At 53.2% G+C, this 15059-nt stretch overlaps 1 protein-coding gene across 1 annotated transcript in view; it reads right to left on the bottom strand.

The window, feature by feature from the left end:
* SLC39A11 (solute carrier family 39 member 11) overlaps nt 1-15059 on the bottom strand; it is a 77681-nt gene that overhangs the window by 34861 nt on the left and 27761 nt on the right. The gene's annotated exons all lie outside the window — the stretch shown is intronic.

Raw genomic sequence — 15059 nt, 5'->3', positions numbered from 1 at the left:
CCCCCGGCATTTGGAGGCAGGACGATGCCGACCGTCCCGCTGCACGCTGCCCAGCCTGTGTTTTCAGTGCTAATTAAGAACCTCAGCCTAGGAGGACTCGTGCAAATTGACACATGGGGTCACCTGGGGAAAGCAGGGGTGTCAGCATCACTCTGCATCGTGCCATCTGCAACACAAAAACGGGCACGTAAAGACATCCCAAAACGGAAAATAAAACTAAGAATTTAATATATTTTGATGCTGGAAAAACAGGGAAAGACTAAAACCCCACTTGATGGCAGTGGGACCAGGAACATCCCCACACGCTGTCACCAGGGCTGCAAACCGTGACACCCGCCAGGCTCGTGCGTTCCCCCAAAAGGCCACGGCTGCTCTGCAAACACACAAGATGCCGCACAGATAAGCGTTGTCACTGCCATTAGCCATACAGAGCCAGACACTTTCTGTCCCCAAATCCTCACGCAGTCAATAGCGCGCAGTAACATTCGATGGCAGAGCTTCCTCCCAGCCCGCGGGGACAAAGACAAATATTTTTTTTAAGCAATAGCAAGGACAAGCGCAGGAGCGCTGGCACGGCCGCGCTGGCAGTGGGGCAGCCGAGGCTGGAGCCACTCGCAGATGAAATTCCCTTCTCCTGCCAGACCGCTGGATTACTTTAATTGCTTGGCACGCCCCCCACAACCAGCGTTATCCCCAGCTCACCCAGGCCGCCCCGCGGCCGCGCTCCGCACCGCGTCACCGTCCCGCGCTGTCCCCAGGCTCCCGGCATGGCTGGAGCCGCAGGACACGAAAACCGGGGCGATGCGGGATGCAGAGAGGGGCAGGAACCCCCCGCCGCGGCCAAGGGCTTTCTGGGGAGCAGGGAAAACGGTTTCCACGGCATTTAGAGAAATTCCAGTGACAAAACACCAGCGTGTTTATTCCAGCCGTGCTTTCTCCTGATTTCCCTTGTTCCTGGGTTTGACGGGTTCACTGTAAAGCTGCGCCGTCCCCCGGGACTCCCGCAGCAAGGCTTTTGCTAACGTTTAAACGTCAAAGTGATGCCTTTCCAGCCCCCCCGACGCCTATTTGTGGGTGAACTTTCATTGAGAAAAAGCACAAAGCTCCACGGAGGAGCAGAGCAAGGGATGCGACGGCCGACGTTCACGGCACTGGGGAAGTTTCAGCCCTTCCCATTCTGCTGAGAATGACCGGGGTGTTTTGCAGGGCTCTCAGATTTCCAGAGAAGATCCATTTCCCAGCTCTCGCTAACGAAATCAAACACCCAGCCCAGCTCCGTTGCTCCACCTGAGCCTCCCACCTGCCGAGGTATCCACTCCGTCCCGGCACACAGGTGCCACTTCTATCACATACCTTTTTTTCATTACTTTATTTTACTTACAATACTTGGTATTACTGAAAAAAACTTTTGATGAAATCAGACTTTTTACAAGCATATTGGCAGCACCTCTGAGGGCAGCGGTGACAAAGGACGGGGATGCCACGGTGCCCCTGCCAGCAGCAAATGGGGGAAATCTGCGGGAAATACAAAAATAGATGCAGCTTTTACAGGGAAAGCACAGAGGGTGGTTTAGATGGATAATTTGGACACAAAATTGCCTCTCATACAAATTACCGGTGCATTAGCAGAGGATAAAGGCAGCAAAACCAGGGAGACGACCCCAGGGTGATTTTCCCAGTAGCGTCACATGTAACAGCGAGACTACAAACCGCACATGGGTCAAGCGATGTGTTTTGCTTCAGTTGCTGCGGGGAAAGGGAAAAAAAAAAGATAATTACAGTGGACTGAAGACACCAGCTCAGGGTGTTGGACACAGACAGGAGGGGACTTGTGCGGCTGTCACACAAAACGCAACAACCAAAGCGCTCCCAGCTTGAAACGCTGCATCTTGCGCAGGCTACAGGGAACAAAACAATAATTATGGCTAAACATGGATTTGGCTGGAAATCAGGAAAGCCTCAATAGCAAATTGGAGCAGCGATAAGCGCAGAAGAAAGGGTGGTTTTGAGAGAATAGCTGACACAATCAGACAAGGGTACTCGCAAGAACGTTGCCAAGGCAATTATGTGGCAAATAATGATCTGTGCCACATACATTATTTTAAATCTTGTTCACAAAAAGTCCTCTATATATGCTACTTGATTTATCATTATTGAATTTCTTAGTAAAGCTGCAGGGCAAAGATTCTGCCAAACGTTTAATTACATGTGTGCAGCCTGCTGCATTTTTCATATCCTCTGCAGCCAGCACTGGAAAAAGATAAATGGCTTGGAGTATGGCTTAAACTGCTGGTGAAATATAAAACCCAACTGGCTTCTTATCAGCATGTGAAATGGCTTTTTATTTTTGATTATTTCTTAATGAAAACTGTTTGCATTAGCCGTGAGCTCAGCTTTATTGCACCCACAAGCGGTACACAAACAGACGAACACACTATTTACTCAGTGTGCTCAGAAAAACTCTCCTTACTGCAGCACTTTAGCTCCCAAATTCAAGCCGCAGCCTGTGCAGCTCTCTAGCTTCTCGCATCTGCTTTAGAGCCCTCCTGCTCCCCAGTTAGGCTCGGCTTTAGCCCTGCCTCTCTCCTACCACAGCTCACAAATGCTTGAAATTAAATGTGCTGAACCCGGCTGCTGAGCCGGGGCTGGGGCTGTTCCAATCCCCACCAGCAAATTCTCTGTGCGAGGAGCCCGTGCGAGCCCCGCAGGCAGCCGGACACCCCGGTTAGTGTTAATTCAAGCCTGCAGCCCAGCTCCGGGGCACGGGGATGGTGGCTGGAGGGAGCCAGTACCCCCGGCAAGACACGCTCTCATGGGCAGCATCCCAGCATCTCCTCCTTTCTCCGTGCCTGATGGAAACCTGGAGCCTCCCTTGGCTGAAGGCGCTGGAAGGAAAATCTCTTATGGCTCCAAAATCCTCCTCCATCTTTTCCCCATCAAATTTTTGCAACAAGACTCCGCGTCACTGAGAAGGGATCTGGACCTGCCAGTGACCAAGGGAGGGATCTTGGGGCTCTCACAGCAACATGAGTCCCAGGTCAGGGTTTCTTCCTTCAGATTAAACTTGCAAGGGATGAATTAGCACCATCATTCATAAAAATTTGCCAGCTCCCACCTCTAAAGTGTGGGAGACGGGGAGACAGTGCCAAGCACAGATGCACAATAGATTTATTAAAAGATATGGTTAAGCATCGCTCGCTGATTATTTGTAAAAGTTGTTTGGTGTTGATGTGCACAGGAACACGGCGAAGGAAGAAAAGCAAATACTCTTATTTCAAAAGCCTCCACCCAGTGATGTCTTCGTCTCTCTCATCCATTTCTACCACATCCATTACAACCACAACCCCTGCGCACAGGTAATGGCAAAGCAGCCGCCGGCCCGGTGCTGCCAAATTCCTCTCGGCTCCTCCGAGCCCCCAGACACCACCCTCGTTATTGCCAGCACCTGCTCGTTTGCGGCTGGAAATCTGTGTTATGCATTATAGTTGCTCTATGAAAAGCCGCAGAGCTGAGCAAGCTCGGCCGGACCCCTTGTCTGGGGGTGGGGTGGGGAAGAGGGAACCATTTGCTAAAGAAAATTAGAAGGCAAGGAGTTGCCAGCCCTTCCTGAGGTGCAAAAAATAATTGCACGTTAAATTCTCTCCCCTAATGGCCAAGATAAATCAAAATTACTTGGAAATTTTCTAAAATTCCCAAAGGCCCGATAGTCAGCCCCAGCCCCTTCCACAAACGCTTGCCTGCACAGCGAGCGTGACGCTATTAACATCTCCGCAAGCCCAAACCCTTCCCCGCTCCGCTCGTCTCATAAACCCTCGATGCTCCATTAACTTTAAGCAGATGTAACAAATGCTTTGTGGCAGTTGGGCTTCAATCCTGTGGCACGCGGGTCCCATCGGTGCTTCCACTCTGCAAAATCCACCCTGGATCCGCCTCTTGCTGCAGAGCCGAGGAATTGGACCCCACGGCCGTGGGACAGCGGGAGCAGCTCCGGGGTCTGCAGGGACCCTGGGCAGGGGACACAGCGGGGACACAGAGCATCCCTCCTTCATCTGACGGCTACAGAAGGCAGCGACACCCTCCCTCCGCACACGGACCGCCGGGCACCATCTGCTTCTCCCCGGCCTCTCATTTTCCTTCATTTTTTGAACCACGGGGAAGCCCCAGAAGAGAAATTGCATCAAACCCAACAGCCACAGCCCCCGGGAAGCGGAGCCAGACACGCGCACCCAGCAGCACCCGCGCATCGCTCCGCTGCGCAGCGGCAGCTCGCTGCCTTCCGAGGACACGGCTGGTACCTTTCGTCACCCTTTTTCTTTTTTTCAAGGCTTTTTTCAAGGATTACTGGCAGTGCCTGGGACAGGAGCCATGAGTCCATCCCCCCAGCACCGAGCACCCATCACATTGTAGATACACATAACCAAAGCTATTCCTCGCACACACCAGCCGCGAGCCATGGGAGCTTGTCCCCTTCCCAAATTCCTCCAGATCCTTGCTGTCCTCGTCCTCCTTGTGCCGCTGCAGCAGGAATTTCAGGGAGTGCAGAAGGGCCGGGATGCCAAAGAGCAGACGGGTGCTGGCGAGCATCTGCTCCCCGCCACCACGCCGGCACGCAGCTCTGATCCAACACCTCCGGAAGAGGTTTTAATTACTCAAAGTAATTAAGCGCAGCACCTCTTGCGGGATGACTGCTGTTCCCTTTGCAGGCAGGTGCGGGAAGGCAGCGCGTTCCGTGGGCGCTGGGACAGGCGGGGGGAGCATCGCGAGTCCCAGGGCTCTGAGCGTGTCTGACAGTGTGAGAGGAGCTGGAAATTAAACTGCCAAGGGAAAAGGTTTCATTTCAAGGAATGAGTCCCCAAAAGCAGGGAAAATCCAGCTCCTGGAAAGCCTGCACACAGAAAGCAAAGCTGCTGAGCAAGGAGCTCCTCACAGTTGTTCCAACTATGGTCAAAATAAGGATGTATTTTAAAAAACAGTATTTATTTACTGCTAGCAAAAGCTTGGGCTGCTCGAGCCCAGGTTCCAGGTGCCCAAGCTGAGCCCAGGGCCACCAACCCCTCCACCATAGTGGGTGTTGTGGCAGAGACGGAATGGGACGCCCGTGCCACCCACGTGCACATCGGTGACTGCAACCCCAGCCTGCCGGCATGATCTCACCCCTGCAGCCCCCTGGACGTAACAGATTCATTTTCCAGTGTTTCTGGCAGATAAAAGAGGTCCCTGCATCTGCTCAGGCTTTCAGCGAGGAAGATAAATAGAGTGTCATGACTCACTGTCTATTAGGCGCCTTCATTTATCCAAGCATGCACAGGAGCTTTCATAAAAGGTTGTTTAATTCAGCATGACTGACTACCACTTGCTCTCAGACACACCATTATTGCCAGGATCCGTCTGAAATGTGGAGCCAGGAGGACGCTGGAGCGTCAGCCTGCCCTGCGCCCACTCCCTCCTGCCCCCCATTGCCAAAGAGCAAAGGGGAGCCCGATACCCCCACACCCCGGCTCGAACCTCACACCGGGAACGAGCCGGCCTGAAAAGAGACCCGGCACAATTTCAGAGCTCCCCTGAGACCCAGGGCAGCTCCTTCTTGCAACGGCTATAGCTGCAGAGCATCCCTGCTGGTGCTGCACCGCTCCCTCCCTTCCCAGCCTCCCCCACTCTGCAGACACCACCTCTGTCCCCAAAAACCTTCACCCTGATGCATAAACATCTCCCCCACTGCTCCAGCAATCCGTCATCGAGTCTCGCATGAAATTACTGCTCCAGCCCTCTCTGTGCCACCGTTTATCCCCAGCAGCCCAAGAAATCGCGTACATGCAGGCACACAAGGCACAGACATTATCGCTGCCCCGCTTTATCTCCCACTGCTGGGGATCCTTCCAGCTGCCGTGTAATCCCTGCACCCGGGAAAGCTCCGGTCACCCCAGAGAGCTGCCAGCATGCGTTTGGGTGAACTTCTGTAAGGGAAAATAAATCCATAACGCAGTGTTCAGAGGGGAAGGCGCTGGAGAAATACAATAAAGGAACAGCACAGGTTGGCCAGAGTTGTCCCAGACAAACAAACCCTTTGTAAATCGCAACTGGATGCGTTAAACCAGCACCTTGTTCCTCCAGAGCCGCGGGGGTTCACTCTCGGACACCGAACCCCCGTCCAGAGCAACGCCGATGCCACGGCGGCCTCTTTGTCTACCCGAGGGGGATCCCCGCGGCGCGAGGGGGGGCGCTCAGGAGGGAGATCCCAGCACTGGAACCACCCCAACCCCATCACCCCACGCTCCTGCCCCAGAAATGGTGGGGAAACCTCCCCGCTAAGGCAGGGGACCGCGCGGTGAGCGGTGCCACCAAGGCTGCTTCCCAGCGAAGGACCCAAACCCGGGGGACGGAGGTGACGTGGATCAGCCGCGCAGCGGTGCCAAGGCCATGGTGCTGTCACCCTCGGGTGACACAGATTGCCTAATGTCAGGAGGCAGGAGGAATGCCAAAAACCTTGACGTTTGTGGTGTTTAAAGATTAATTTCTTGGGTGAGAATGCCAGCACGATGTTAAATGTAATTACATGCACCAGGTGCTCTTAAGCAAACTAATTCATGCTAACTTCCAAGAGCTCTTTAAAGAGTTCCCAGTAGATAAAGTGCATCGCTGAATCATTTTATGCTGAAATTTTACACATTCGAGTTAATTTAATCACTTCATTTCAGAGGGCTGAGCTACGTTCAGATCTCCGATCTTCGGCAGGGCACAGCTTCTGATCGGAGCAAGATCAGACACGGCGAATCTCTGAAGAGAGGAAAGGCAATATAAGCGTGTTACCTGCTTTTAAAGAAAGCAGGAATTTTTATCGGGAGCTATTTAATCAGGGCTCAGCTGACAATCTTGCTGACCCTGCTCTCAGCAGCGCAGCTCACCAGAGCCGCCGGCACCGCGGGTCCCACCGGCACCGCGGATCCCGCCGGCACCGCGGGTCCCACCGGCACCGCGGGTCCCGCCGGCACGGCCGCGTCTGCCCAGGAGCCACCTGCCCAAGGAGCCTTTGGCATCATCTCCCCACGCACACCTCAACCTGCTCTTATTGCCACACGACACCCCAGCCCGTCTTCCCGCTGCGCTTCTCTCCTGCCCGTTCTAGAGCTATTTTTTTTTAATTAGGGCAGAATGAAAGCATGGAAATCCACCGAGCAGAAACGTATGTCGCGCGGTCGCCAGGAGCAGCCGTCAGTACAAACGTGACCACGCCACCATGTCAGAACAGCGGTTATTGCCACTTGCTTTTCACCACAACATCCCTTTACTGCGCTTTGAAGATGCCAAACTAGAGATGAGGAAAATGAGCTGCTCAATTCTTGCTCTGCGTTATTTCTCTTAGTCTTTCACTCTAGCACATCCATTATCCAAAGTTGTCTGCTCCTCTTTTTTATCCAGCAAGGAGACGGTGACTTCAGCTAGAGAAATTCTCTTTGCAAATTATTTAAATTTGTTTGAAAATAAAAATCAATGAATAAATGCATTAGAGCCCAGAGGTTTAACCGGAGATGGAAGCGACACAGCTGAGAGACACTGTTAGCACTGTTAACACTGTTCTCCAAGCAGCATATTTCCCAAATTATCACCTTTCTTTTGCAGATCAGGAGCAGGGGATATTTGAGAGCAACAGCTTATCAAATCCAGGGGTGCAGAGGCCAATCTGGCTCCTCCTAAAGGGACAAGCAAATTGGATTTTTGCCCATTTTCCTGGCAAAACCAAACCCTGGGGCTGGCTCCAGGAGCACGACCCATCACCTGCCGCAGGGACGGGTGAATTTGGGAGTGTGATACCACAACAGTATCGCACACCCCAGCCGCCCCCTCGGCCCACAGACACGAACTCCAGCAGAACAACAGTGGTTTTTGCAAACAAAGCGGATTTCCAGCAGCGGCGGCAGCGCTGGCTCGGCTCCCAGCGGCACCCCCAGGCACGCTCCCAGCCCAGCGGCCGCTCCGAGCCTCAACGATGCCCATTAGCTGGGGTGTAACGAGCTCCCGGGAAGGAGAGCACGAGATTTCGTTTCTCCCACTTCAGAGGAACCGTCCGCTGCAGCGGGGCGACGCCGAAGGGGGAGAGAACGGATTTGAACTGCGCCCTGCCAGAGGAGCAGGAGATGCCTTCTCGCCTTAGTGAAAGAATCCCAGGCTTTTGCTGCTGCATGACAGCACTATCTGGCCTGCTACTACATTTTTAATTCTCCTATTTTAGGCAGTCCTTAGGGTAAAACCAGAAAAGCAAAACCGAGGCTCGACCCGCAGGGCTGTGCTGCGAAACGGAGTTTTTTCCTTCGATAGTTTCTAATTTATGGATCTGGGATGAACATCTCGGAAATGAAAGCTCCCGCCTCTAGCAGAGCTTAAGCAGAAACGGGCTGTGTGGCTGCAGCCTTCAGCCCCAGCCCAGCCATCCCAGTTTGCACTGGGATTCCCCTGCGCTCCCCCTGCAGCAAGGACGGGCCAGTTTCCCAGGGGTTTATCCACATGTGTCCCTGCAGAGGGTTATCACACAGCCCTGGCCACGCAGAGCACAGCGCTGTGCTCATCATCATCCTCATCTCTGCTCCTCAACATTTACAAGATCCGCAGGACCCCGTCTCCCGGGGGCTGCTCTCAGCTCGGCAGACACCAGGAGCAGCAAAATACCTCTCAAAAATCAATCTCAAAAAAAAAGGGGGGTGCGAACCCCCACCGGCGTTCATCAGGGAAGGAGCTGGGCTCTTTTTTCCTCCTTTGAATCCAAAGCAAATCGATCTTTTGCAGCCTGGGGTGGGAAGACGGGGATGACTCAGCTGAGCTCTCCTTCCTCCGCCACGGCGCAGGAATTCAGCTGGGAACCACGCACACATACACAAAAAAATCTATTTCTTAAATTTTCCTCTAGTATTTCAATAAGGGATGAGTTTAACCAGCCTTTATCTGCCTTTTCACAGCAAAGCCCTCAGCACTAAGCCTCCCAGACAACTCGTTTCCAGGGGAAGGGTTTCTGACCCCCGCACGGCCGGACCCCGATGCCTCCGACACACGGAGACACGATGCTGGGGCCGGTCCAGCAGCCCCAGAGAACAACCCCGGAACCAAACCACCAAAAAAACGGTGCGGTGCAGAAAATAGCAGACGTTTCACAGGGCTCTCACTCCCAGCAGCGATGCACCTTCCAGGGCATGGCCGATACTCCCGAGCCCGGCACGGCTGCGGCACGAAACGGGCCGAGGAAAAGGATGCGCAACTTCAAAATAAATGTTACTCTACAAATTGCACCTTCCCAGGATGGGATACTGGGGGTCAGTCCCCATTTCCACACTGGAGAGAGACTCTCAGGTGGAAAGAGCCTAACAAATATTTTAATGAGTGTTTTTAAATCTGAGCATCGCTCCCACCACCCCCCTGTAGGGAAAGCACCACGGCAGCCCGAGCCCCTCGTACAAAGAGCAGAACCGCCCATTGGCAGTAAAATAAATAAATAAGCATCATTTTAATCACACGTCATTACGAATTCAGCGCTATTTCCTACTGACTTCAAGGCGGTTCGCACCATCTGCTGCCGCAGATCCATCCCAGGGCTTTGAAGAGAACCAGCCTCAGCTTCGCCCCCTCTCCCCAGATGCCCTCGAGGTCCGAGTTACCGCCGAGCAGCACGTGCAGGGAGAGCATCACCCGCCAGGACGAAACGGGGGCCCGCGGCGAGCGCTCGGCTGCTGCGTGGAGACACACAGATGGCAATGAATAAGCTTGAGCTTTGGGACTTGCAGATAACACCGCTTAAAAAATAGATTTAGTTTAGTTTAAGCTTACAACAAATACAGATGGGAAACCACCAAGTCTCTAAAAATTAAAAATAAAAGACCTTTTTCTGCAGAGCTCCCAAGAAGCTGAGTGCCAAAGCCCTGCTGCCATCGGTGCCCCCAGCCCAGCCCAGTCCCAGGGGACAGGGACGCTCGGGGACCGCGTCCTCGTCACGGCTCCCTCGCAGCAGCTGCCAGGCTTGGCTCCTGCTCCGGCTGCTGGGGCTGTTCCAGTCCCACCAACCCTCCTGCTTCCACAGCCTGCTGAAAGATAAGACAGGAAAAGCCCTGTTGGAGATCTCAGCCCATCCGCTGCGGCTGTTCCGCATCCAAACCTGGACAAAGCGACTCCCGGTGCAGGGGGGACGGCACCGCGTCCTGCACCCGCTCCAGCCACCAACAGCCTATTTCTGTGCTGCCAGGGGAAAAACAGCCCCGAGCCCCACAATAACCCACCCAAATGCTATTTGCCCCCGTTTCGGGATGAGATAAAGCCCTCATTGACACCAGCCTGCTGCGAGGGACGTGACGTGACAGACGGGATCCCTGAGCAGCTCATCCATTACACAGCACAGCTTGAAACTAAAAGTCCTTTCAGCCCGGCGGTGCCTACATGAAAAGCAGAAAGACACTCGCTAATTGGGGTTATTTATCCGGCAGTTCTCCTGGTAACCACACGGACTGGGATTGCTGGTGTGCCCACCTGCCCCCTGCCCGTGTCCCAGCCACAAAACACAGTTTTGGCCACATCCCCTGGGCATCACTGAAGGTTTGGGGATGCAGCAGCGGGCAGATCGCAGGCAGGGCAGCTGCTGCAAAGCTGTGCTCCCTTTCAAGGAGCCAGGCAGATGAAGGGGGGGTGCTCTGCAGTTCAGGTTTGCTTCTCAGGAACGGCACCAGCAGGAGCTCCCTCTCTTTAGATGCTGAAAAATTCAAATTAAATAGAGCGATTGCAAAAGTTCAGGCAGCAACAAAGCTTCAATCACAGCTTCTGTCTTATTAGGCAGCAGGGACTCAGCGCGAGGCAGGAGCAGAGCCCTCATTACCTCTGCCCCTCGCAGAGCTTTTTCCTTCAAATACGTAAAAGTCACCCTGCGACCGCGCGGCATCTCCCGCCCCAACCCCGGCGTGGTTTGGACCCACGGTCACCCCAGTGCTGGGAGCGATGGGACCAGTTCCCGCTGCCCTGGGAGCTGCAGCGTTTCCCTCCCGCCCAGCCGACCTCTTGGGACGTGTGTGCTCTGAAAATAACCCTGAAAATAGAAAATGCTGCTGAAGTCACCCCGATGGCACCGAAAAGAATATTCTTCAGAATACTCTTGCAGTACTTCAGATGGCAAACACTTGGCGTGCCTCTAAACATCTTTGTCCAAGGAGCAGCCCCGGCCCGTGGCTCCCACCCAGCACCCACCCACCCCACTGATTAAAAGAGCAATTACAGTGTAAACCCACCACCCCACTGGTTTAAAGAGCAATTACAGTGTAAACTTGGCTTTTATCTGAACAATCAATATTTGTATCTGGGAAAAGCTTCCTGGTGAGGGGAAGGAAATAAAACATTGATTTTTAGTGAAAAGGCATATTTCATCATCCTGTGCCATATACCACATGGAAAAGGATAAAAAAGAGGCCTGGACATGAACAACTGTCTCAGGACACAGTGAAATGAAATGAAAATGTGTTGAAATTGAAATCAGATGGGAAAGAAATCACTAGCAGAAATCAAGCAGAATCAGTGATTAGGGAAAACGAACCCGCTGCCTTCAGAAGGAAAAAAGGTTCCTGACTCCCGAGCAGGACGGGCTCCATCCCCAGCAGCTTTCCAGCGACCAGCTGCGATTTAAACTGGAGCCAAACTGGTGTGCAAGAGCAAAACCCAGCGGGCAGAGCCTCCTCCGGTGCAGGAGACCCCGCCAAGAGCTCCCAGCCCCGATCCACCAGCTCCAAATCCCAAACGTGGTCAAAGTCTGAATTTATCCGTCTCTCCGGGGTGCGGGCTCAGCTCCACCAAGGCAGTCGAGCACCCGGACGCCCAGCGGTCCCAGCCAGGACACGGGGTGCCAGCCCACCGAGTTCTTGCCGTCTCTCAGCAGCTCAGGAACCGTTTGTGCAGCCTTGCAGAAGCAGAAAGCCCCGCACAAGCGCTTCACGCTTTTAGGCAATAAAAGCGCATTTTGTGGATCCCGTGCCCCTCTTTGCACCCAGAGAGCAGCAGCTTTGCTGGGGAGGTTTGGGATTGCTCAGAGCCGCGGGAAGCAGCGGCAGAGCGGGATGCTGCCGGCACAGCCCGTCCCCACCGCGCGCCAGGCACGGGGCAACCATAAAAAAATCCCAAAGCAGCACAGGCTGTTCCCTAAACACATCCTTCGGTGGCCACCTCGCAGAGAAGAGGTCACCTGAGAGCGTCACCAGAACCACACAATTACAATAGATACATATGAATATATAGACACACACATATATAAATATATATGTGCATCTGTCTCCATACTGTGCACCAACACAGGGGGCCAGTGCCCTCCCTGGCTCCGTTTTGGGGTTGTTCCCATCCATTGCAAACCCCATCACGCTCCTGAGGCCACGCTCAATCCCCAGTGCCACAGCTGGGCTATGGCTTTTTATACACTTCGTTATCCTGAAAATGTTTGTTTAAGTTTGAATGTGGGGAATAGCTCTTTTTTTTTTTTTGATGCAGTTTATTCCCTTTCCTTCACGGTAATGACGAGGGCCTTCCCACACTTCATGGTACATGCCCTGGCATCGCTCCTCCGCCAATATTGCTGCCATAACGCAGAGCGACTGCTAGAGCTCCTGATTTTCATTTCCCTCCTCCAATGTATCCTTGGGGTGACTAAAAATTATTCCCACCCCCATCGAACTAAAGAACCATAGCTAGAAAATAAATGAATTACTGCGCTTATTGAGCGAAGCCAAAACAACGGCCGCTCCAGAGGCAATGATACCGATTGTTAGCTCGGTTTAATAAACCCTGAAATTCAGGTTTTCCTGGCTGCAGCTGCAGCAGAGGGTGTTTCTCCCAAACGTCGCTTGTGCTAATCCCCCTCCAGCCTGGAACCGGGAACGCGGGATTCCAGCCCCCCACGCCAGCAAGACATGGGTTTGATGCAACACCCACCTCTGGAGATGTTCCTGGGGTCACGTTTTAATGCCCTATTACCTTGCTAAATCAGAAGAGTTATTACTACAGGACTAATTACAGCGCCAGCACCATCGCCACCCCCCGAGCACCGCGCAGGAGCCGCCGGCGCTGCCGGCATCACCAGGCCAAGGCTGGAAATGAGTTTCTGAGTAACCTGTTTTATACAGCTGCAGAATTAAAAAGACCTAACAGGTTGTCAGGTGTAGCCAGGAAATTAAAGCTCCTTGATAATATTGCACAGAGTTAACAAGGCTCAATTTGGGAAATGACTCCTCTGATTAATGGCCACGAGCAGCACCGCAGCCTCTCCGCAGCCTCCGCGCTGCCGACAGACCCGACTCCAGAGCGTGGCTCCGACCGCCGTGTCACTCAGCAGGCTTTAATAAGCCTGGTAGATGAACAAATCGCTCTGAAACAAAAGGAGGTGCAGAGCAGAGCAGCAGCCTCACGTCACACAATGGCACCTGCCCCCTGGCACCCCCGTCCTGTGCCTCCCGCACGGGTGGGACAGACACCTGCTCATCTGCCACCGAGCGCTTTGGGTGAGGAACCCACCCAGCTCTCTTTGCTCGCTACCTTCATTTTTACACGAAAAAACACAGCTAGACCCTCCGCAAATGGCAGAGCAGGAAAGCCATGTCCTCAAGCTGGTAAATCTGCGCCTGCGGTGACTTGGTCGGGATAAGAGGCTTACAGGAAAAGCCATTTCAAAGACAAAAGCCATTTCAAAGACAAAAGCCATTTCAAAGACAAAAGCCATTTCAAAGACAAAAGCCATTTCAAAGGCAGACAAAAGCTCTTGTGAGGCACCTGCACCCTCCGTGGCAACACCCACAGGGCACAACACAACCCTCTGGCAACGCCACCGGCGCTGCTGAACACCAAATCCCTTGCGAACCAGCTTCGTGTTGGGCTCTTCCACCCCCACCATCCCCCTTGGAAAGCCCAAATGCCACCCGCAGGTCCCCGTCTTGCAAGGGAGATGACAGAAATCAGGCTGTAGCTCTCCTGCAACTCTGCCAGATTTAAACCAGAGAAGCCTGCAGCTAGGCTAAGCCCTTCTGGCCGCATTTCATTTAGGAAGACACTGGATGGAGCCCAGGAAAAGGACACGTTAACAAGAAGCCATGAAAGACAACACTTGCAAAGAACAGCAGGAAGCGGGACGAGATGCCAAGAGCACATTTCACAGGCGCAGATGTCACCGGCGGAGAGGGACGTTGTTTCCTCTTGGCACAGCGCTGCTCCTTGTCTAAGCAGTCATGAAAAGCAGCAAGTGCGGAGGCAGCTCATGGCTCTACGGGCAGATAACGCAGCTGCCCACACTTGCCAGCAGCTCTCACGCTCGTTACAGCGCTGTTCAACTGAGAGCAAAGCAAAGGACAAAGCTACCGAATGTCACACCAGACTTATCCTGAGGAGCCTCAAGCGCCCCCAACCTCTGACAGCTTCCACCTCAAGACTTCTCCTCTTCCAAGGGTCTGACAACCTTCCAACCCCATCTCAAGACCTCTCCTCCTCTTCCAAGGGTCTGACAACCTTCCAACCCCATCTCAAGACCTCTCCTCCTCTTCCAAGGGTCTGACAACCTTCCAACCCCATCTCAAGACCTCTCCTCCTCTTCCAAGGGTCTGACAACCTTCCAACCCCATCTCAAGACCTCTCCTCCTCTTCCAAGGGCAGCTGAACCCTCTGAAGACCTACTGCTAACTCGAGAGCATCTTGAAAAGCAAAACGCACCCGAGGAATCAGGCAGTCATTTCGCCGGTGCTGCTGCAGGGAAGATGTTTTTACGTGCATCTTGGAAAGCAGAAGAGAGGAAGAAGTTTACACCCAGTGACAACACCGGCCAAGAGCAAAGGAGAACAAACCACCAGGTTTAATTCAGCCCTCTAAAGTCAAAATTCCTAATCCAAGGAGCAGGGCTGCAACCAGAACACAGGGGATACAGATCTACGTATGAAGAATGCATTTCATTGGTTTATAAGGGACTATGTTCTCCCGTTTTATTTATTTTTTTGAAACTCCACGTATATAAATTCACGTTTAGTCATGACTATAAAAACCAGCCACAGAACCCAGCCTGACAAAGATGGTCA

Source organism: Caloenas nicobarica, chromosome 18 (genome assembly GCF_036013445.1).
Source record: "Caloenas nicobarica isolate bCalNic1 chromosome 18, bCalNic1.hap1, whole genome shotgun sequence".
In the NCBI taxonomy this organism is placed as follows: domain Eukaryota; kingdom Metazoa; phylum Chordata; class Aves; order Columbiformes; family Columbidae; genus Caloenas; species Caloenas nicobarica.
The sequence above is the reverse complement of the archived record's forward strand: the minus strand, read 5'-3'. Positions and strand labels throughout refer to the sequence as shown.